Below are 22946 nucleotides of genomic sequence, written 5' to 3'. Positions count from 1 at the left end.
ATTCGCCGCAGACGAGCGCCGTCTGTTGGGCTGTCGAGCTTGCGTGTCCGGCTCCGCGGTCATTTCGTACACGACAGTACATTTCCATATGGGAAAAACCTTTTTCGATGAAGAGAGAAAAATGGGCTGGATAGTGGAAATTATAAAGAAACATAATAGGCATTCTTTATTTGGCAGACACTAGCTATCTGGCGGATGAGTGTAAAGATGGTGGTACAGCCACCCAAATCTTTAACTGGTGTGCATAACGGCAGCATTTTATGTGATTCTGAGTGATACAGAGAAATTGCTAAATGTCAAAGTATAACAAAGTGTCTCTAACCCTTGCTTAATATTGACAAATTTTATGCGCCCTAAAGCGCAAGAGCCCATAAAATATGGCCTTCGCGCGCGCCAGAAAGATTTGGCCGGCTGTACATCGCACGTTCCAAAATACTTAAATAAGCAATCAACGGCCAATGTAATTCTAAATGTCCACCCAATAAAATCTGCGAAACTTCGTCTATGAGGAAGTGAGATCCCAACCGCTCTTGACAATGAAGAAGCGCTGATGCTTTCTGGATTAAAAGTCTGGGGCCTCGTCTGACACTAGTCCTGCAGCGACAAGAAGAAAAGGAATGCAAGAACTATAGGATCCCATGCCGTGGGTACGTATCATTTCTATTGAGGCAACAACTAGCGCATCGTCACACTTTTTAATGCTAGTTGTCGCTGGACATCAACTTCGGGACTGTACACTTTTTTGATTTTAGATGCGTTCTCTGGCCACCATAGCATGTGTCGGTATATGAGTTTCGCACTTCACAAGCTTCGAATACTATTTCCGTCAAAATACCCAATAAAGCTTCATAGCACTCCAGAATACTTTAGAGTGGTTACATTTAAAATAACCCCAACTTGCTGCCTGCAATGTCAGCTCATCTTAAAGTAAAAGAAAAGCTTAACATTTTTGGTGCCGACGTAGGGACACGCTTCTTTGAAGCAGGTTACATGAAAGGCTTTCTGTAGCACATAGCATCCATTAAAAATAAACACGAAGCACAGTTGCCTCCTAGCGCGAAACCGGCACAGATTCGCGGCAGTTGGATTCATCGAGTGGGAATGGTCTGGCCCCTAGTTTTATTTCTCGCCTGCTTTTCTGCAACGTTTATCGAAGCCTGCCGATAAACAAGTCATCGTAAACGACTTTGTGGCCTAATTTATCGCTGGCTAGCTTTGTTCGCAATACGTCGGATGTAATTCAACTTTGTATACATGGCACAAGGGGCTTCACACGCGCGTTTCATTAAACTGGCCGCAGCAGTAGTTTCATTACTTGCAATGCTCCAAAGTATGCAGCTGTATTAGGTGCTAAATGTTGCTTCGTGAAACGAGTGGATAAGATGGGAAGCTACCGAAAATACTGGTTAGTATACCTTCCTTACATGCGTGTTCCTAAAGATGAACTGCAGCGCATGAACTGTTGCCAGGCGCTAAGCGAGCTTGGGGCTTTTTCTTCTTTTAATTATTTATGTATTTATTTAAATGCTCTGCAGCACCGTAAATTAATAGTCGGAGGAAAGAAAAAGTAAAGAGGGAGGGGGGGGGGGGGTGCTACGTACATACTCTAGTCGAACAAACAGTATGGGCTAGCCCGTTCTACAAGAAACATAGAGCTAAACAAAAAATAAACGAAAGAAGATAAAAGAAAGAAAAAAAAAGGAGCGTCCGCTGGGTATTCACGTGCGTCGAATGGTTTGGCAATACCTATGAAGGAGAAGAAATGGAATAAAAAGTGGTAAACAGCAACTCAGTATTCATGCACGTCACTGTCCGACAACAATGCTCGAAAATTAGTCAATACATACATTCAACAACAAGACGGTGCAGTTTGCGCCATTTATTAATGGCATGCGGAAAGAATTAACATTTGAAAGCATCAGTTCGACATTGCGTCTCGCTTTTTCCATTTGTGATCGCTTGTTTTTGACATAACATGGGGTTGTATGAAATGTGTTTTAGGGTTTATGGCAGTTTTACTGAAAAAAAGAATAAATGTGGTAAAGAAATTCTAACTTAATTTGTAATCGGCTCCCCTCTAAGGAGTCCGTCTCTAGCTCTTACTGATGCATCTGCTATGAACATGAAAGAATAGTTGTTAGTAACGCTCCACCCTGCAGGATTCTTAATGCATTCCAGCATAGAACAATGGGTTCCGATTGAGGGTCACGTAAGAGCACAAGCACACTCCACAGTTCATCTTATGTTGGTGAAATATAAAGGGTCCTTAACCTTTCTAGTAACGTTCCTGGAATTTTCTTTTTTTTTTTAAGTTTACCGTTCTCGACGTCTCTGTCAATGCAATCCCGCGCAGTGGCTTAATGCTTACGCCGCACGACCGCTGAACTCAAGGACGCGGGATCAAATCCCGTTCGGAGCAGCCGTTTTTCGATGGAGGCGAAAAGCAAGGCGCCCGTGTGCTGTTCGATGTCAGTGCTCGTTGAAGAACCCCAGGTGGTTGAAACTTCCGGAGCCCGCCACTACAGCGTTTCTCATAGCCTGAGTTGCTTTTTGATGTTAAAAGCTCTAAGCGAAACCAAACAAAACCTCTCATGCTATGTATTCGGTCTGTTTTTTTTTTTTTTTTTTTTTTTTTTTTTTTTTTTTTTTTTTTTTTTTGCAGGTAAGGTCAACCGAAAAGGAAACACTGCGATATTTACAATCCCTCGTTTTAGGCTGTCCATTCCTCGGATTGAGTTGGTGTAGCGTTCATCAACTATTATTCATTCATGATAGGTATAACTAATAGCCCTGCATGAGCAACCTACAGGTGTTACGAGGCTATATGTCACATTCGTTGTGAGTACCCCAAATACACAGTACCGAAAGACTGTCTCTCTGCAGTGCGCTGCAGCGTCTAGATGCATGCCCGCTGACAGAAATGAAGATTCTATTCCATTGGCCGAAGCTGTCGTCGGTGGTGAAAACCTCCCAGGCACTGCTCCGCTTCCCGAGAGCCAGGGGCACGCACGACATGATGTGATTTACTGACTGTACTTATTGTACTGACTTCACTGATTTACTGACTTCATATTCCTGTGACTATATTTTACTCTTCACTTTTATATCCACTCACCCCCTTCCCCCAGTGCAGGGTCGCAAACCGGATTCTTCTTCCGATTAACCTACCTACCTTTTCTCCTCCTCCTCTATCATTTCAGATATATTCGACCATTTAAATGATAGTCAGACACAGTAGGAGTGAGCGCGACTGCGCGTAAACGAAACACGGTGGCATTTTGCACCATTTAAGGTCATGCTCCCTTTTGTCCCACTAGTGTTGAATGCGGCACAAATCTTGCTCAGTAGTCTGGTAATGCATGTGGACGAAGAAGAGTGACTCTGTGGGAAGAGAAACATTACCGCTTTCGCATAAAACCCTTGAGGCGGAGCTTAAGTGAGCCCTTAGGTTTTGTTTTCGTTGAGCAGCTACGCGCAACTCTTTCCTCACTTCAGTGAGTGCCACCGGAAAAACAGCCTAATCGATGCTCCATTCCGTTTGAACGGGAATCATACGTGCACACGCCAGCAGACCAGCAAACAGCGCGCATTTCGTTGGCGGCCTCCAACGTGAAGTGACGCGAGTGCTTCCCGGTCGGTATAGCCTCTCCATGCCGCCTTTTCAAGGCCGCCTGCTACGTATTGACTTGGCAGCACGAGTGCCGCCGGCATACAGGGTGTTTATTATCCTATGGGCACTTTCATTCACGGCTCCTCTTCGGTAAAGCCAGCTGCGGTGAGTGGCGCTTTTTTTACCGTCTCATTCCTGCATTCCTGCATGGAGATACTGTTTTCCTTAAATTTCATTCACATTTTTGTGGTTGGCTAAATTACGACAGCTTGTTTTATTTGTCTATTCATGCTGGTAGCCCTTATTTAAGGCTGCCGTCGGCAGAAGAATGCAAACGATTCGAACACAGCAATTGCAAAGTAAGCGTCTAAACGAGGAATTGTAGCGAGGAAAATGCAACTTAATATGATCGAAAATACGATCTCCAAACAGTATATTTGCTCTAAAATTTTGTTCTTGGAAAGCAAAAATGCGTGCTTATTGCTGAACAGCACATAATGAACGACGCATTGGCACCGATTTAAATATTTATCACTACTCCTTTAAAGTAATTTCATTCCAGAATTATGTAGAATATGGGTATTACGCAGATTGTTGCATAGCTCTAATGTACCAGGGGAGAAAAACCAGCGAAACACGCGCGTGCACATATGAGGTAGAATAATGACTGAGCCACGTACGCTTAATTAAGTGAGCAGGGTATTGAAGGGGGTTGTCGAAGACGGTTTTGCGGGGCAGGCAGAACTGCGCAGAAGAGCATGGAGGTAAGTAGTAGTCTGGAAACCGCAAGACCTCGAATTCCGTGTCATTCTGCGACACTTTTCCATGCAGGTTCTTAATTGATAGTCGTGGTCCGATTCGACAACCTTCCGCTGTAACAATGGTTATAATATGCAGACATCGTAGTAAGTTATAGACCATTTATTTTCTTTTTCCAATAAGCTTACAGATTGATTTTTGGGCCCGGTGACAATTTGAAACTTTCGAAAAGACAGTGCCAATGTAATCTGGTTTAGCAGAAACAGTTAAGAACCGGTGCTGTTTCAAGGCGCAGTGCCTAAAACATAACGTGAAAACACTGTGCATGTCTCGATGGCTGGACTGAACAGAGCGCATAAATGCGGCTTGACAAACGCACAAACCCGCATATCATTGACAGCATTATTTAACAACGTGTGTGGGCCACAAAATGGCGATATAAGTATGCAACACTGCGCTGGATTACTAAATAGTGTACATTCCCTTGTTTAACGACACAAACTCTCGGCTGGACAATGCAGTAATTCTGCGAGTTCATCTCGGAAAACCTGCTTCCGGTGCCACAGAACTCCTTGCGATTTAAAAAGCTGAATCGGGCCGAGTGTTTCCTTGCTCGAGAATCTGAATTAACGAAGAGGTGATTGTGCCTATAGTCACTTAATTACAGAAGCTGACTGAACAGCAAACTAACCGCTTTGAGGCCACTTGTCAAAGCATGTTTGAATGAGAAAAAACTGTGCGTCGTGTCTTACGGATGGGCGCAAGAACGCGCGCAACAGTACTGGCTCTGGGCTCGTCTTGTCTGTCCGCCCGAAAAGAACAACGCTGAATTCTTTATTCCCAATCAAACCGGAAAGCTGTTTTGTCAGCTTAGCGTACGTGTAGTGAGCATGTAGTCTGCAGTAGTCGAATCGGATGGGCAATCTTTCTAAGCTCTTTTTGCGCTCTGTTTTAGCAAAGCAGCCAAACCTATCTATTGGAGTTTTCTCCGTGCCACCCGATACGTTGCTTTACGCTGATGTAAATAAAAATAACACCAAATGTATCAGCAAGGGCCTAGAACTGCCCTATAAGTATATCATGACAGCTCAAGCCTCAAACGGCGCTTACGTATTATTGCGTTTTCTTGAAGGAGGCTATTTCTTCCTTGCGAGCTTTTTATGGAACTTTGATGTAGCTCTCTAGCGGCGTGTTCAATAACCTTCCAAACTGATATCTTTCTGCAGTTAAGTATAATATTTCGTTCGAGCAGGAGTAATAACACTTTTTCTGTCTTCGGGATAATAAAAGCAGCAAAAATATGTCTTTAATGACTAAAACAGTCAGCTTTGTTGCAGTATATATATATACACCATGCATAGGTGAAAACATTGTCAGGTTAGATGAAAACTGCCCGGCACGCTCTCGAAACTGTTCGTTGAACATGCCACTGATCACAGCCTGCTTTAAAAACGAGTCACTTTATTCCGACTTCACTGCTTTACAACCAGCATCTGACTTAGTTTCCTTTTTTTTTTTTTTTTTTTTTTTGCGTGCGCGAAGATTTTCTGCCAACCGTTACATGCATCGAAGAGTATAAGTAAAAAGCCGTCTATACAATGACCGAGATTGGGCTTGTGCTGCAAATAGTTACATGCTCTCTACAAACTTGAGTAAGCCGTCTTAAGGGCTGTTAGAGCTGTGTGTTACGAGTCACAAGTAATTGATTACTTGTAATCAGTGATATTATTCTGTAATTAGGTGGTTAACTGATCACTTTTCTAAATGGTAATTTTCTAATAATTCATTTACCTTTTCGTATTAGCGTATGCTAGTAAACAGTTAGTTTTGCCACACACAAGAAAATGTAACCAGTAGTAAAGGTATGAGAACTTCAGCTTCGCGGCAAACACTGATGCAAGCAAGGGTAGTTTCTTTGCGACGGAGTGCCAATCGACCGTCGCGGATCAAGCATTGCGAGCTACCACGTTTCTTCCACATTAGGAACACCAGCGTTTCCTACGGCAGTTCTCGTCCCGAGAAATATCCCACCATCGTTCTGTAGGGACACTCCGTTACGTCAGTTGGCGTCGAGTCCCTCTGCCCCCTGCAGTCGACTGGACTGCTTCCACAAAGACGGAAAAGGGGCGGCTATACTTCAAGAAGGCGCGACAAGCAAAGATTGCATTGCAACCAGAATACGTTGTAGTAACAGAAGGGAAGGCATGCATGTCAATCATGTTAGTTCTGAGCATGAAAAAAAAGAACAATAGGACAGCAAATCCCAGGATAAAAATACACGTGCAAGGCATGGACGCGGTTTCTTTTCCTCCTTTCCTTTCGCATACATTTTTTTTTTCTGGTATGTCAAACTAAATTGATTAAAGTCAGATCCGCACATGCACGATGCCTTTATGCTTCGTTTATATAAGTGCTTAACAGTAGAACCAAACATTCGGGAGCGCAGAAAGCCGCCCCCCAAACAGAGTGAGCTTCTGGGACAGAGTGAACTTGCCTTGCAATTTAGAGCAGGAAGAGAAAAAGCATTTATTCTGTTTCCGTGGTAAATTGGTTAATGTAGGGATTTTGTCGCTAGTACCTATTAGCATCACGCTAATAAATACAAAACGAGCGCTTTCCTACACTACACAATAAATACTGAATAATAATTCATTCAACGAATAAACGAAAGAAAACAAAGCAAATAACGAAATCTGGAGGTACCGGTTACAAGTAAAACAAAAAAAAAATCTTAATCATCATTTAACAGCCTAAGATAAAGAGGGTGCAATTGTACTGATAAAGACAAATTATTGTAAAATATTTGAGCTGCAAAAAACGCATCAATTGACGAAATTAGGATAACCCTTCGGTAATACAGAATTCTCATTTGGCGCAAAACTAGCACTATTATATATTGTATTGTACAGCAGGAGGCCTTATAATTAAAACTGAACATAAAGTGTCTTTTAGTAAGCTATGATTAGTTTGTAAACTAACTTGATTGTCTGCGAGTTAAGATAGCATAACGCCAAGATAATGGACAAATAACTGTCATATTGATAAAATATTTCTCTGCCGAAGAAGGCTGGGTGCTAGAGTGGAAAGTGGACTTCGTGAATTAAGAGATGTCTTGATTTGTGCATGCTAGATAGAAGATATGCAACCCCAAGAACCCATACTCTAGATGACCATGAACTAAGGCAGAGGGAAGAGACACTAATGCGCGACATGCAAAAATAGCCGCTAACTGGTCAGTGCTCATATTTGGAATATTTCTTTCATTGTGGAGTATACCACTTTTGGTATACTCCACTATTTCTTTCATTGTGGAGTATACCACCTTTCATTGTGGAATATATCTTCGACGTGAGGCATTGTCTTTCAGATACTACAATCGGGGTGAACTAATTACAATTCAGCAGCGTCGAAATTCCTCACAACACCCGAACATACCTATACCATCGATTGAAAGGCTTGGAAGTATCGCTGTGGGCTTTTCCGATGCCAAGAAACATACACTCGTGAGCAAAAGTGGTATACTCCACGCGAACCGCAACGATTGCATTTTTTTTTTGCATAAAAAGATCTGCCAGACAAAATATCTTGGACAAGATGGCAAGTATAACGAGAAGGGCAACTTTTCCATATCTCAGGAATAACTCCTTCTCTGTCAGAAAAATCTGGCGGGCAGTTTTCTCGCAGCGCGTGGAGTATACCACTTTTGCTCACGACTGTACCTCTCAAGATACCAGAATGCTTCAAAAGTTTTGAAGAGTACCGTAATCATCACTTGATCAAATTCAGCGTAAAAGTCAGGTTCGTGCACCCACTACATGTAAATAAACCCGTCACATCTGAATCAACCCACCACATAAGTGCTGTATAGCATCTATACGCTAACTGGCGCCAGAGTTCAGGTGGCCGTGTTCCACCCATGAAATATAGGGCATCTTGGCTCTCTGAAAGCTTTGTAAGCACTCGTGTGACAGCGTCACATCCTACGCTTCCGCTGGAATTGACCTGTCCTTCTTGGTACTGAAAAGCACCTAGTCCGAAACTGAGCTAAAATGCTATTTTACACCTGTCGTGCAGGCATCCAGGCAACCCTTAAAATACCAGGGTTATGAATGCAGAGGTACCCGCAACCCAAGCGGCCTCTGGTGGCGGCGGCAGACTGGAGAAGGTGCGCGGAGGGCCACCCACAGGAGGCCTTCTGGTGTGGCTCAAGACGCTTGTGGCTGAGATCGCGCTGTTCGCCAAGCTCGTGAAGATCGCCTTCGAGCACGTGTGGGACCGGCACGCCATGTGCCAGTCGCAAGCGACCATGGAGGGCAAGACGGTCATCGTGACAGGCGCCACCTCCGGTGAGGCTTCCTCAACAGGATGACAGTGTCGCGAGGCGTGCTTCTCTTCCGGCCGAGTGGCTGGCTAATTCGAGCGGCACATTTATTCACCGGTATGCTCACGAGACTGTCTGAGAGAAAGTGTGCAACGGAAGATCTACAAGACCTGCTTATCATAGGATACCTCTCATGACTAAATTCCTCTGTAGGCTTATCTGATAAGGCCGAATCTCTGCGGACATTTGTTAGCACAGTTCAGTTCAGGCGTTCAGTCGTGTCCGACTCTTCGTGACCCTATGGACCATGTCACGCCACGCTTTCCGGTCTCTAACTATCTTCTTAACATCACATAGCTTCATCTGCAATGCCTCGAGAATGCCATCTAACCATCGCGTTCGCTGCCTACCCCTTCTCCGGCGACCCTCAACCTTTCCCAACATCAAATCTTTCTCCAGCGACTCCTCTCTTCTCATCAAATGACCAAAGTAGCTGAGCTTTAACTTTAGAATTTGACCCTCCAATGAGCAGTCAGGGTTTATGGTCGACAATATCGACTGATTTGATCTTCTGGCAGCCCATGGAACTCTTAAGAGTCTTCGCCAGCACCACAATTCAAACGCGTCAATTCTTCGGCGGTCAGCCTTTTTCACAGTCCAACTCTCGCATCCATACATCACAACTGGAAAGACCATAGCACGGGTTATACGGATCTTGGTTGGTAGACTAATGTCTCTGCTCTTTACTAGACGGTCAAGGCTAACCATTGCTCTCTTTCCCAGAAGCAGGCGTCTCCTAATTTCATGGCTGCAGTCTCCTTCCGAGGTAATCTTGGCGCCCAAGAACAGAAAATCTGTCACAGCTTCCACTTCGTGTCCATTGATGCTCCAGGACTTGATAGGGCAAGACGCCATGATCTTCGTCTTTTTAATGTTCAGTTTAAGCCCAAACTTCTCACTCTCTTCTTGTACGCGCATCAGAAGTCTCTTGAGTTCCACTTCACTTTCTGCCATTAAAGTGGTATCATCCGCATATCTAAGGTTGTTGATACGTTTTCCAGCAATCTTCACTCCAGCTGAGGACTCGTCCAGACCGGCCTTCCTCATGATGCACTCTGCATATAGGTTAAATAGGCAGGGCGACAGTATGCAGCCTTGCCTCACCCCTTTCTCAATCGGAAACCAATCAGTAAGGCCATGCCCCGTTCTGACTGTGGCCTCTTGCCCTTCATAAAGGTTCCCGAGGAGACAGATGAGGTGAATTGGAACTCCCATCTCTTGGAGAGCTTGCCACAATCTGCTGTGATCTACGCAGTCAAACGCTTTAGCATAATCAATAAAGCAGAAGTAAATGGGTTTCTGGAACTCTCTTGCTTTTTCCATGATCCAGCGAAGGTGGGCAATTTGGTCTCTAGTTCCTCTGCCCTTGCGAAACCCAGCTTGCACGTCCGGAAGCTCCCGATCCACATACTGCTGCAGCCTACCTTGCAGGATTTTTAACATCACCTTGCTAGCATGCGAAATAAGCGCGATCGTGCGGTAGTTGGAACAATCTTTGGCACTGCCTTTCTTTGGAATGGGGATGTAAACTGACCTCCTCCAATCCTGTGGCCACTGCAGGGTTGTCCAAATCTTTTGACATAATGTATGCAGTGTGTTAACAGCGTCGTGGTTGAGGTTTTGAAGCAACTCAGCTGGAATACCATCAATTCCGCTAGCCTTGTTCTTAGCAAGGCTGGCTAAGGCCCATTCAACTTCATTCTTCAGGATGCCCGGCTCGAGATCAGTAATCACAACCGTCCTATGTTGGGTTTGCACATCCGGGTCCTTCTTGTACAGTTCTTCTGTGTATTCCTGCCACCCCTTCTTTATCTCTGAGGCTTCAGTGAGGTCCTTGCCTTGTCTGTCCTTTATCACGCCCAGCTTAGCACAGAAGCTTCCTTTGATATCTTTGATTGTCTTATACAGAGCTCTTGTGTTCCTTAATTGGCTGTTGTCCTCAACTGCTTGACACTGTATGTTCAGGAAGGCATTTTTATCTCTCCTTGCTATTTTCTGAAAATCCGCATTGAGAACCTTGTATCTTTCTCTTTCCCCCATACCTTTTGCCATCCTCCTTTCCTCAGCTATTTGCAAAGCCTCTTCAGATAACCAGTTTGCTTTTTTGCATTTCTTTTGCTTTGGAACTACCTTAGTAGCAACTTCTTGTATTATATCACGAACATCAGTCCACATCTCTTCGGGCTCTTTGTCTTCTAGATCTAATTCTTGAAATCGATTCCTCACTTCCACAGCATATTCTAATGGAATCTGATCCAGATCATACCTGAAAGGCCTTCTAGTTTTCTGCGTTTTCCTCAATCGAAGCTTAATTTTGGCGACAAGAAGCTGATGATCGGTGCCACAATCGGCCCCAGGCCTTGTTTTTACTGCTTGTATAGCGCTTCTCCATCTCTGCCGGCAAATAATATAATCGATCTGATTCCTGTACAGACCGTCCGGTGAAATCCATGTGTACAGGCGCCTCTTGTGCTGTTGAAAATGAGTATTCGCTATGGTCAGGTTGTTTTCTTGACAGAACTCTACTAGCCTCTGCCCAGCTTCATTTGGCTCACCAAGACCGAACTTCCCTGTAATTCCGGATATTTCTTCACTCCCGACCTTAGCATTCCAGTCTCCTATGAGAAAAACGACGTCTGATGATGGGGTGCGGTCTAAAAGGCATTGTAGGTCCGCATAAAATCTCTCAACGTCAGCTTCTTCAGCAGCAGTGGTCGGTGCATAGACTTGGATAACTGTTATGTTGAAAGTATTCACACTTAAGTGAATACTTTCTATAATGGATTGTTTTGATCAGAAACATTAGTGCCCAGAGAATAGAAATACGTAATTTTTACTTTATACAGAAATGGCTTCCATAACACCAAAAACATGCACAAAAAATTAAGAAATTGGGCTCGGTGAAGAGAGTCCTTTACCGGTCATGACTGAGATGCAAATGGGGGAGAAAATTGGCGACCACTCTCCCTGATCTTTCGCAACAACGGAACCACCATTTCCCACAGCATAAAACGCCGCAATACAGAGTCCGTGATGGCCAACCTATCATTTGACATCAGATAGGGTTTATCTATAACCAGAAAATAAGCCCCATTACAATTGGCCGAAGAGGTCTATATTTGAGGACTGAAATAGAAGCCGATTCAGCTATCGCATATATGGGTAGCGCCCGCTGGTTTGGCAAATACAGGGTGAACAAAATGCAAATAAACTAGAAATAGCATTGTAAGCAGCATTATACGCATGTGCACTAAAGAATACAAAGCGTTGTAATACACTTAATTTGCCGCAGCAGGCTTGAACGCGCAGAACTCGCTCTGCAGTGCGGAATAGCGCTTCTGGTACGGTAGCCTTTGAGTAAACCCCAAGCTAACCTGGAACATAGCGAAGTATGAAAACCAACTGCCGCATATAAGCTAAAGTACATAGAGCTATTCCGCTCTAAAATAAGCCTTTTGAGCCTCGCCTCACGCCGTAAGACAACATGGACATTGTAAGCTGCTAATTAGAGGCATAATCTCAGTGAATCAAGAAAAACCACAAATAAGCGGCAGGGATTAACGGACTCAAACCGCATACACAGACATATACTGCCTGTTCTGGACGCATACTGACGTATACAGAGCGAATATGTATCCCTTTGCTCTCTAGCATGCGTCCAGTGCCAGTGTCGTCATACAGTACATAACCTTTGTAAAGAACTCGTGTAGTTCTTTTCTATAACGCTGCACTTCAGCATGACATTAAGTACAACGCAAAACAGAGATGTGACGATTGGCGAGTGAAATTTATTGGAAAAACATGAGTAGAACAGAGAAGTCGCGATTCTTACTAGGAGCGTCATGCAGTTTTTTCTTTTACTACGTAATCCTAACTCGTGGCAGAAGGCGATCCAGCAGTGAGAACAAAAACTTATCTAACGTTTTCAGAGCGCGTATGACAGTAAGTTTTCAAACAATGTAATCCAACGAACACTGCATAAACTTCACAGCTTATGAGCTTCATTGCCTTCATCTATTATTTTTATTTCCATTTATTTTGTTTTTCTAAAGGCATTCTGGACAGTCTTTCTCCTTTTTCTTCTCACGAGCACCAGCCGACCGATTACAAGGCACAGAAATGCAACCTGAAAGGTTATAGCTGACTGATAGTAAATCAATCTTGAAGACAACAAATAACAAAAGATGCCTCACACCTGTTTGGAGTGAAATTTTTGAACTAATAACAGAATAGAGTACAGAGAAAAATACAGAGAACTATTATAGAAAGAATAATAAGCACGTTTATGCATGTCATTTGGTTTTTGTATAAACGATTATTAAAAAAATACTGACAATTTGACTATGCATTCCACCATTCATTACTGAAAGAGTTAAATGTATGTATGAAGCAGCCTCTGCCAATGGTATCGGGAAGGATAACAAGCGTTCTTCCTCTCAGGAGTCGGCAAGGGGACGGCGAAGGAGTTGGCCCGGAGGAAAGCTCGGGTTATCATCGGCTGCCGTAACTTGAAGAAAGCCAAGGACGTGGCGCAGGAGATCTTTGACGAGACCAAGCAGCCCGTGGTTGTCAAGCACCTCGATATGAACTCATTGAAATCTGTGCGGCAGTTCTGCGAAGACGTCATCAAGACAGAGGACCGGCTTGACGTGCTCATCAACAATGCCGGCGCAATCGGAAGTAAGCGCACCGACACCCCACTTAATGTTCGCCGCTTCCTACAAGAACTTTGTTTATTAATTTTAATTAAATAATGGAAGCTCGGAGATATATTTCAAAAAAGAAGCACGTGCTGACAGCAGTCACTGTGTGTAAAATTAAATCGCTGAGTGAAACTTAAGGGCACCGCAGCGAGCTACATGAGGGGTAGAGTGCTTCGGCGATTTTGATGATTGACACAGAGCTGAATTTGAAAGCAAACACGGGTTAGTGACAAGCTACCTGAAGTCGAAATACTCGAAGCGAAGTCCCCATCTGGTATTTGGTGGTGGTTGTAAAATCCGAAAGCCGGCTCCTTCATGGTCCTCTAGGTGTTCACTTGGAAGAAAAAAAAATAGTTTTCTGTACTGAGCTGCTGCAGTGATTATTGCAGCTTGTCCGATTCTAATCCTTGACGTGGTGTTTAATTTCCGTAAACTATCTTTGTGTCCTTTAAATGTTCTCAGGGGCCTACTACCGGCAGTATAATGAGGCATGAGAATTTACCATACATGTGAGAAGCAGAAAATTACACCGGACGCTGCCGCGGTGTATTTCGAGTAATCGTGGCGCTACCTGCCCTCTAATTTTGGCTTTTCTCTAACGTGTGGCCTCTTTGGGATCGAAAATCGATGATCTGTTTATCAAAGTCATCCTCGGTGTTCTTATAGGAGGAGGGGATGTGTGCCTCTCTGTTCTTCGTCCTTCGCGTTTTTGCGTTCCACTCTTAAGTCACGAATTACCGACTTGCCCTTGTCAGGACAACAGGCTAGATTCTGGGGGAAGGGAAGCTTCGTCGGGACAGCAGGAGGAAAACGTCGGGCGAATGAGGGTTGCTAAGTTAGATGAAGGCGACTCCTTTTGTGGATGCTGTCAACAGATGGCGCTGACTGAGCTCTTCAATAGTAGGAGTTACGGAGATTCGGCCTAATTCGCCGCCTGTCGGCACTTTTCACCTGATGACAGCAGGAAAGTTCGCAGAGGCTGGCTTCCGAAAACCGTTTGCAGAAGAGATCTTTTATGAGGCTGGCTCTGGGCAGTGCCATGAAGGGTATCCTTCAGAGCACATTTACAGGCCATTAAAGAGGTGACAGTTAACAAATACAATGATTCATAACTGGCCAGAAAGCAAAGTCATACCCAGCGCTTCTGAGCGCCTCGCCTCTACCGCCACTCTGAACCATTAAAGGGGCACTGAGGTGGCTTTGTTGAGAAAGCAATACTACGAAAGCCAAAGCGAGACATCGGGTGGCCGCAGCTACGCCGTAAAAAGGCGTAGCTACGATCTCCTCATCAGAAAAAAATCAGCCTGCCATCACATTTGAATTCACATTACCTCTATGCCACGAGCAGGAGCTGCCAACTGGGGTCGCTCCTTTCATATGGGAGGGTGATGTCAGAATAGGCCTGCCAGAACCGTTTGCATTCTCGTTACCCCTACGACACGCAGGCGCGTCCATACGGCTTGGTTGAAGCATGACTTAATATTTTGGCTGATAGCTTACGCTCTCGCGTCATACCCTTAAAGGATGAGCTTAAGTGTCCCCAATAATGTAGCACCTTACACTGATAGGGCGGGATGGGGGAATATTGTAGCAGGCAAAAGAAGCTTCCGCCGTTGTCTTCGCAATTCAACTGGTGTTAACTAGAGCTAAACCACAAATAATTTTTATGTCGGCTTGCCTTCTATGGCTAAGGAGCAGATCTATTGTCGCTCACCTCTGCGAAATTATGTTTTCTGCTATGCCTAGAGCACCGGGGCTACCACAGATATGGAGCGCGCAGTTCAGCCGTCTCAAATTTAGCATGAGCGTAGGAGAGGAGCACACAGCAGAGGGAAAGCCCGTCCACGTCGGCGCAGGTGACGTCACGTTGAAGAAGCGGAAGCGCACTGAGCTACCCGAGTGAACTTTAAGCGTGCGTTGTTCCTTGTGTTACGCGCGTTGTGAACGTGCAGTGCTTGTCAACTGTTTTGGGCGCCTGGTAGAAGATGAGGCACTGCTCCTCATTAGCTCTTACACCCGCGAAGGTGTCTTTCTTTCTACCTCATCACGCAAGATCGCAGCGCAGTGGGTTGCCGCTGTGAAGAGGAATAAGTTCAAGCTATTCAGAGGAAGATTACTCTGCTCGAAACACTTTTGCGACGGCGACTGCGCGCAGAGCTGATGGGGGAGGGTGCTTTCTGTGAAAAGCAGCGAATGTGTAATAGCGTGGTTCTCTCGATTTTCTCGCGCAAGAGAAGGATGTCACAATTCCCTAGAAGCACTTTTGCAAAAAAGAGACAACAAATAACGCATGTTAAATGCAGGATTCAAGAAAATGCTTCGAAATAGTGATTCTTACCTGGGAAAGTGTGCGTACAAAAGATGTCTCATTTAGAAATACAAGGGGGCGAGCGATATTGTGCTTTCTCGTCTTCATGCACTTGGTGTATTTTTTTATTTTTTTTTAGGATCCTATAGATTCATCTAGTCTTAAGACAGCAGATAAGCACGTAACCTGAGAAATGTAGTCATCTTATCTCAGCAAACACGACAACGAAAGAACAGTGACAGGTCGAATCCTCCCTTGTTTGCTTTTGCTTGTTACCCTTTCCCACGACGTTTTTGTTTGCTTCTTTGTTTGTTTGTTTTCTTTCGCAAAATAATAGGCTACTGTCATGGTGATTTTTAATTTGGCTTTCTTTAAGGTTCGAAGCAGGTGAATCTCACTGAAGACGGTTTCGAAGAAACTTTTCAAGTAAACTATTTGGCCCCTTTTCTGCTCACGCTTCTTCTTTTGGGTGAGGATTGTTTATATGTCCTTAGTTTAAGAACTGCATGCTGATAACTTGTTCTTTCTTTGGCAGTGTAACCGGACAGAATTGGTCCTCTTTGCGCTTTCATTTCTCGACCATTTTTACATTCCATCGTTGCAACTTTAATTAAAGGGAGACAATCGGTAATTTGATAAAGAGTATGACCATGATTATCTCCAGAGAAATTTGGACTGTATACAGCACTGGTGTATTAAGTGGCAGATGTCTCTTAACCCCCTTGAGTGTCAATTTGTATCCTTTACACTTAAACGCAACCCATCTCTGTTTAATTATACTTTAGACGCTGTACAGATGTCTTCAGTGAGCGAATACAAATATCAGGGTTTATTTTTCATCTAACCTAACCTGAAATAAGCATGTCGAATATATATCAGCAAGGACTTGCGAAATGCTAAATTTCATCAAACGTAATTTCAAAAAAGCGCCTGCCAGAATTAAAGAAATACTTTACTTTACTAACGCGAGATCTATTTTTGAGCACGCCTGTATTGTTTGGGACCCCCATACTAAATTTCTTTCCAACATGCTTGAAAAGATAAAAACCGTGCAGCTCGACTTGTCTGCAATAACTAAACTTCACGTCTAGCGTTACATCACTTAAGGATGGATTGGAATGAGAACTATTAAGCAGGCGCAGAAAAAACTTGCAGTTAGAAATGCTGTACTAAATGTATTTCGGAACAGTTAGAGTAGAGAGAGAATCTTACTTTTGCCTCCTTATTTTGTGTCTAAGAGGTGCGATAAACAACTAAAAATAGGTTATTTTAATTGTCGGATCAATGTCTTTCGTTATTAACTTTTTTTTTTTCACACACTATCAGCGAATGGAATCGACTTACACAAAAAATTGCTGAATGCCACAGTGAAACATTGTTTCGGGCTTTGTTGTCAGGTGTGTAGCTGCTTGCGCGATGCCTTCATTCAATTTGCTCGTTCATTCCTGACATTTTGTTTTGTTATTGTGACGCCATTCTGTTCTTTTCTCGTCTACACACAATGGCGTCACCCAAACAATATGTATTTCCCCCCGGCAATAATGGCTTCGGGCACTGCAGGTATATTAAATAAATAAATAAAACGCCTCAATAAAAGGATGCATACAGAGGCGTTATCATTCGCCTAATATGACGGTAACGGTGAGTTCCGAGAATTACGTGCTTATGAACGCACCAAACACAACGCGGCGTATTTGCTACTGAATTTTGCTGAAAGCATGTATCTCAAAATTAATATTGGTACAACTGAAATCTGAGAGCTGGCACATATTCACGTTCACATATTCATTCTGTCCCATCCTTGGTGCAGTGTTGACGCGACATGAATGCTGGTAAACATGGTGAGAGGCCATGCACTTTGGGCACATTTCTATCCCATATGCCAAGCTGTCTTTCTTGTGCATGGGGCCACTGTATTGTAAAAGCGCGAACCATAAAGCATGGTCCCAACCAAAGAGGGGGAAACGGCCACAATTTTGTTGCAAGAAGACCGCTGTTACTGCAAAGTTTGGGCTAACTGACATCCATGGCCATGGCCACGAGCGCTAAAAATATCAATATTTTGTTGCATTTCTCACCATACTTCTGGTCATTCTTACGAGGGTTTTCCCGTAATTGAAAAATTTGAAGCCTGGCAAATTATGAAATACGCGCCTATTTATTTACCGTTCACAGATTTCCTGAAGCGAAGCTCGCCGAGCCGAGTGATCAATGTATCCTCCGACTATCACCGCCTGGGAGAAGTGGGCGGGATAGAGGACAAAGCGCGGGGCATCAACCCCGTCTCCAACCCAACGGCTATTTACGGCAACGCTAAACTGGCCCTGTGCATGGCCACCGTTGCGCTGGCCGATAGACTTCGAGGCACCGGTGAGATGGGAAACCCCAACTGCGGAAACGGGCGAACAATTTTTTTATGTGCCCTTTTCTTCTTCTTCCGCTCCGCATGGTGCACAACACTATTCTTCAGGTTTCACCTCGCGGCTCTTACAGATTTTTCAAGCGGCAATTTTTACTCAAAATTTCAAAATCTTCTGAAATTTCAAATCTTAGGCGTAACGACGCCCAGAAGAAATAGTGAATTGTTTACATGCAGTAATTTCGAGATGTTTAAAACCATAGACTTACGCGTTCAAAATGCCACGCTATACCTGTAGTAATGCACCAAACAGCTTTTTTTTTTTCTTTAATGGCTAGACTGATAAGGGCACACAGCACGCATAAAACAACAAAATGCGGTCACCTCCTTCTGTCTATCTTTTCTCCTTACAGATTAACACGAGTTGCACATGCGGGAGAGAATAAGTGCTTTGAATTTTTCTCTCACCCATTTTTACGGACATTCTCAAGTTTTTCGCTCTGTCTTGCCAAGATACTTTGTTGGGCGAGAAAGACACCCCTTTCAAACAAAGAGGTGTCTTTTTTAAGTGACGTTTTGTGCAGCAGGTGAACCCAGGGGTTGTTTCACGTGATTGTCTCGTTTTCTTCACGTTTGTTTTTTTCTAGGCCTTGGAGTAAAGAGCTTACGCATAGTTGTGAGTCAGCGCTTGTACTGTGGCTTTCTTTTATCTTGTCCTTTATCTTCGTGTTCGCGCTGTTTATATTAATAATGAATTTTTCGCTATGTGGCGCTTTACCGAGACACAGATTGTAAGAACTGGATTATGGTAGTGAACAAAAGGAAGACTCCCGAATCGTGTGGGAGATGAAAACGAAAACTCTGAAAACGAAAGCACCGTACTCTCTGAAGCGAAGTCACGGAGTCTTAGAAAGGGAAGCTCTAACAAGAAAGATGACATATATACTGCTTTGGAAATGTATGGGAAGAATAGAACATGTTTTATTACGGTGTGACACTATCCATTCAGTTCCCGACGCAGGTTCAGTGAGTGTCACCAATGTAATAACAATTTGAGATATCAAAGGTAACGGAAATGAATTTGTGTACCGTGGTCAGCAAAAAGCTATTGGAAGAATAATGAGTCCAAAGCTTGGCCATCACGTAAGGATAAAAGTTAAGGAATAAAAACTAATCAAACTTAAATGTCATGAGCATTTGTATAAAAGTGGCGAATTGACAAGTAATACCTTGATTTTACCAATTAGAAAAATATAACGAAAAATGGCAACCGATTTAGCTAAACTAACCAAATGGGTACTATGTGTGCTAGCACGACGCGTTTAAATTCGCTTTCGGTTTCAGGCAAAGACCGATGAAATCTGTGACTGGGGGGACCAGGATGTTAGCGGACTATGAAAATTCGGTAACGCTTAACGTATCTTAGGGAGGGCAGTGCGATATCGGTGGATTTTGGATCCATTGCGCTCGGATGGAAGTGTATGAAGACAACAACATGCAATGCAGATAATCAGGAGGTGTGATTGCGATAGTGCTCTCATGCAGCGACTTGCGAAGCTGATCCGTTCGCGCCCCGCATGTGAGAAACCCATGCTCGGTGCAGCTTGACTGTGTTTATTTCATTTCTTTCTGCTGGTTCAGCTGCCTTGAGACACTCAAACAAAGACTTGCCGTCAGACTGAGAGCCCTAGTACTAACGCACGAAAAGATGTACCGAGAATAATATGCACCGGACACTACTTGGTTTAAAAGTGGACGCAATAGCATTCATCCATCTCAAGCGGTACTCTCACCAGATGACTCTGCGGGGTGATTCCAACTGCGCCGTTTTTGCATCCACGAAGTACACGCGAATCTAGTCGTGCCTACATCAAGGTTGAGTGTAGTGGATACACTGTGAGGCGCTGTGGGACGGTACCGATAATATACTGGACTCAAGCCGTACCGTAAGGTCTCCAGGGCACTGAAGGCGAACACCTCCAAATCTCGGCTTGCCACCCTCCGCTCCTCTACCCTATTTTTGTTACGATGCGCCAGCAGCTCGCCGTTCTCACTTCACGTCCAGGTTAACGAGTGACTGGTGAGTTACCGTTGTAGACAAATACAAATCGCGAAGAGCAGTTAGGGACATTGACAGCGGGTGGAAGGGTTTTTAGGGCGCATAGGCTTTATTACGGAAGGGGCATGTTACCAACACACAAGAAACTAAAAAAGAGAACCGGCGTTACTCTTTGATTCTCGATGTAGACTTTCACAAGCGCTAAGAGTCAAGGTTAGTCTCCCTCTTTTTTTTGTGACCCTGTTCGTAATTAATGGCTATTTATTTGACGACTTTATTGATACTACTGCAATAGCGTTCAAGGTACCGTTCTCTACACACTACGACGTTCGTTTTGGCGTTGTCGGCTTTGCGAGCGAAAAGTGAAGGGAAATATATGTCTAGCAGGTGGTGGTACCTAGCAGGGGATATGGCCGGTACTGATTTTTAGGCGGGTTGTGTGACGTGGCGACATCAGAGAGTCACTCGGGTTCCTGCTGGGAGATGGAAACCCGACCCTCCTGAACCCCTTAATTCCGAGTCAGGAAAGTACATCTATTGGCCATACGGGTCTTCGTTCGGCTTGGTTAAGCTGCCCTTTTTTATGTGTCGGGTGATCCCATACTGTGGCTGCTTATAAATATATATATATATATATATATATATATATATATATATATATATATATATATATATATATATATATATATATATATATATATATATATATATATATAATATTTCTTAGCGCACTTCCTTAGCGGCTCACCTGTCCTGAACTTTCGAGTGCAATTAGCAGCGGTGAGAAAAGTGTGAACTTCCTCGTATTCGCAGGCGTAACGGTCAATTCCCTCAATCCCCGGCGCCGTCAAGACGCACATAGTGGACGAAGGACCAGGTCTTCGGAAGCTTCTCTTCAATCTCATCTTGGCCTTCAAGGGCAAGGTGAGCACGCTTCTCCTTTTTGGATAGCGCTGAACGACGAGTGTAAACACACACACACACAACACACATGGTGAGCGAGGAAAGCCTCTGCCTATCTTAATATTCTTCTTCGTGACAGAACACAAGTAGTTTGGCGTGTGTCATGCTCTCCGCTATTTTGGTACGGCGTGAAACTATAAAAGTCAAACAATAACATCGCTAGTCTGCTTCCGGTAAAAGAAACGTTTCTCTGTTACTCCTACCCTAAGTAGGTCTGTGTTACTGCTACCCTCAGCGTGGACTGACAGCTAGTCATCATGCCTAGTGGCTTACGGGCATTTGAAGTTTCACATACCGCATGTTCCGACATACGCAAATGTCTTCCACTCGCAGTTGTACCTAAAACCCTCCTGTCGTCCACCCTAGTATGTTCCGAAGACAGAGTCATCTCTCTACTCTACGATATTTATTGACGGATTCCTGGTTAACCGAGGAACAAGCTCGACACATCACGTTCGATGCACCTCTGAGCACGGACTTTCCTTCTTTCTTTCTTTCTTTCTTTCTTTCTTTCTTTCTTTCTTTCTTTCTTTCTTTCTTTCTTTCTTTCTTTCTTTCTTTCTTTCTTTCTTTCTTTCTTTCTTTCTTTCTTTCTTTCTTTCTTTCTTTCTTTCTTTCTTTCTTTCTTTCTTTCTTTCTTTCTTTCTTTCTTTCTTTCTTTCTTCTTCTTCCTTCCTTCCTTCCTTCCTTCCTTCCTTCCTTCCTTCCTTCCTTCCTTCCTTCCTTCCTTCCTTCCTTCCTTCCTTCCTTCCTTCCTTCCTTCCTTCCTTCCTTCCTTCCTTCCTTCCTTCCTTCCTTCCTTCCTTCCTTCCTTCCTTCCTTCCTTCCTTCCTTCCTTCCTTCCTTCCTTCCTTCCTTCCTTCCTTCCTTCCTTCCGTACGGATGACATATAAGGATGGGATGAGAAAGAAGCTGAACTTGCTAGCAGCTGTTAGAAATTGACTTGTCTGGAAATGCGTCTTTCTGCAGTCAAATTCTCGGCAGATGCCTTCCGAGTTATAAAAGCAGGAGCTTCTCAGACGCTGTGCATAACCTCTGTTTCATCTCTTCGTGGTTTGCAGACACCCCTACAAGGGGCACAGACATCCGTGCGGCTCGCTGTCGATCCGGACCTGAAGGAGACTACAGGGGTGTATTTTGACAACTGCGCACCGGCTGAGCCGCTATACCGCAGCCCGTTCCTCGCCGACCACGACTTAGCAGATCAAGTGTTCCACTCGTCCCTAAAGCTCCTTGACTGCCACTTTGCTGATGTCAAAGCGTCTGCAGTGACACTGTGACCACGCGGTTGCGGGCGTGCGATAAACCTCCTCCATCTCGGGACCCGGCCTTGTAGGTTATGGTTTGGCTCCTGGCGGGCTCTTGCTTTTTTTTGAAGTGCTCTTTCATTTAAAAGTCCAGTCACCATATATAAGCAGAAAGACACAGAGCAGATATAAACCTCTCTGCAGAGAGAAATGTGAAGAGAATAACAACATTCCTTGCGCTTGCATTTTCCCTTCCGGGAACAGTCTACACATGTTCTGCGCATATTCTACCGTAATGAGGTATGCCAATTGTACTACATGCAGAGAAAACCTATTTCCTTCTCTGCAGAGAGAAATGTGAAGAGAATAACAACATTCCTTGCGCTTGCATTTTCCCTTCCGGGAACAGTCTACACATGTTCTGCGCATATTCTACCGTAATGAGGTATGCCAATTGTACTACATGCAGAGAAAACCTATTTCCTGGTGTAGCTGCAATGATAATAAAAGAGGAGGAAAGGTAAGTATTCACAAGGATGGCACTTTAGGGAATACAC

At 44.1% G+C, this 22946-nt stretch overlaps 1 pseudogene across 1 annotated transcript; it reads left to right on the top strand.

Moving 5' to 3' along the window:
* Nucleotides 1-3583: 3583 nt before the first annotated feature.
* Nucleotides 3584-22504, top strand: LOC146198270 (retinol dehydrogenase 14-like; annotated as a pseudogene). The gene is made up of 7 exons (XR_014704972.1): nt 3584-3775; nt 8444-8715; nt 13191-13430; nt 16138-16230; nt 17937-18131; nt 20993-21103; nt 22204-22504. The product of XR_014704972.1 is annotated as a retinol dehydrogenase 14-like (transcript).
* Nucleotides 22505-22946: the final 442 nt, after the last annotated feature.

This window comes from Amblyomma maculatum, chromosome 2 (assembly GCF_055883805.1).
Source record: "Amblyomma maculatum isolate TAMU_Amacu chromosome 2, ASM5588380v1, whole genome shotgun sequence".
NCBI lineage: Eukaryota > Metazoa > Arthropoda > Arachnida > Ixodida > Ixodidae > Amblyomma > Amblyomma maculatum.
The sequence above is the reverse complement of the archived record's forward strand: the minus strand, read 5'-3'. Positions and strand labels throughout refer to the sequence as shown.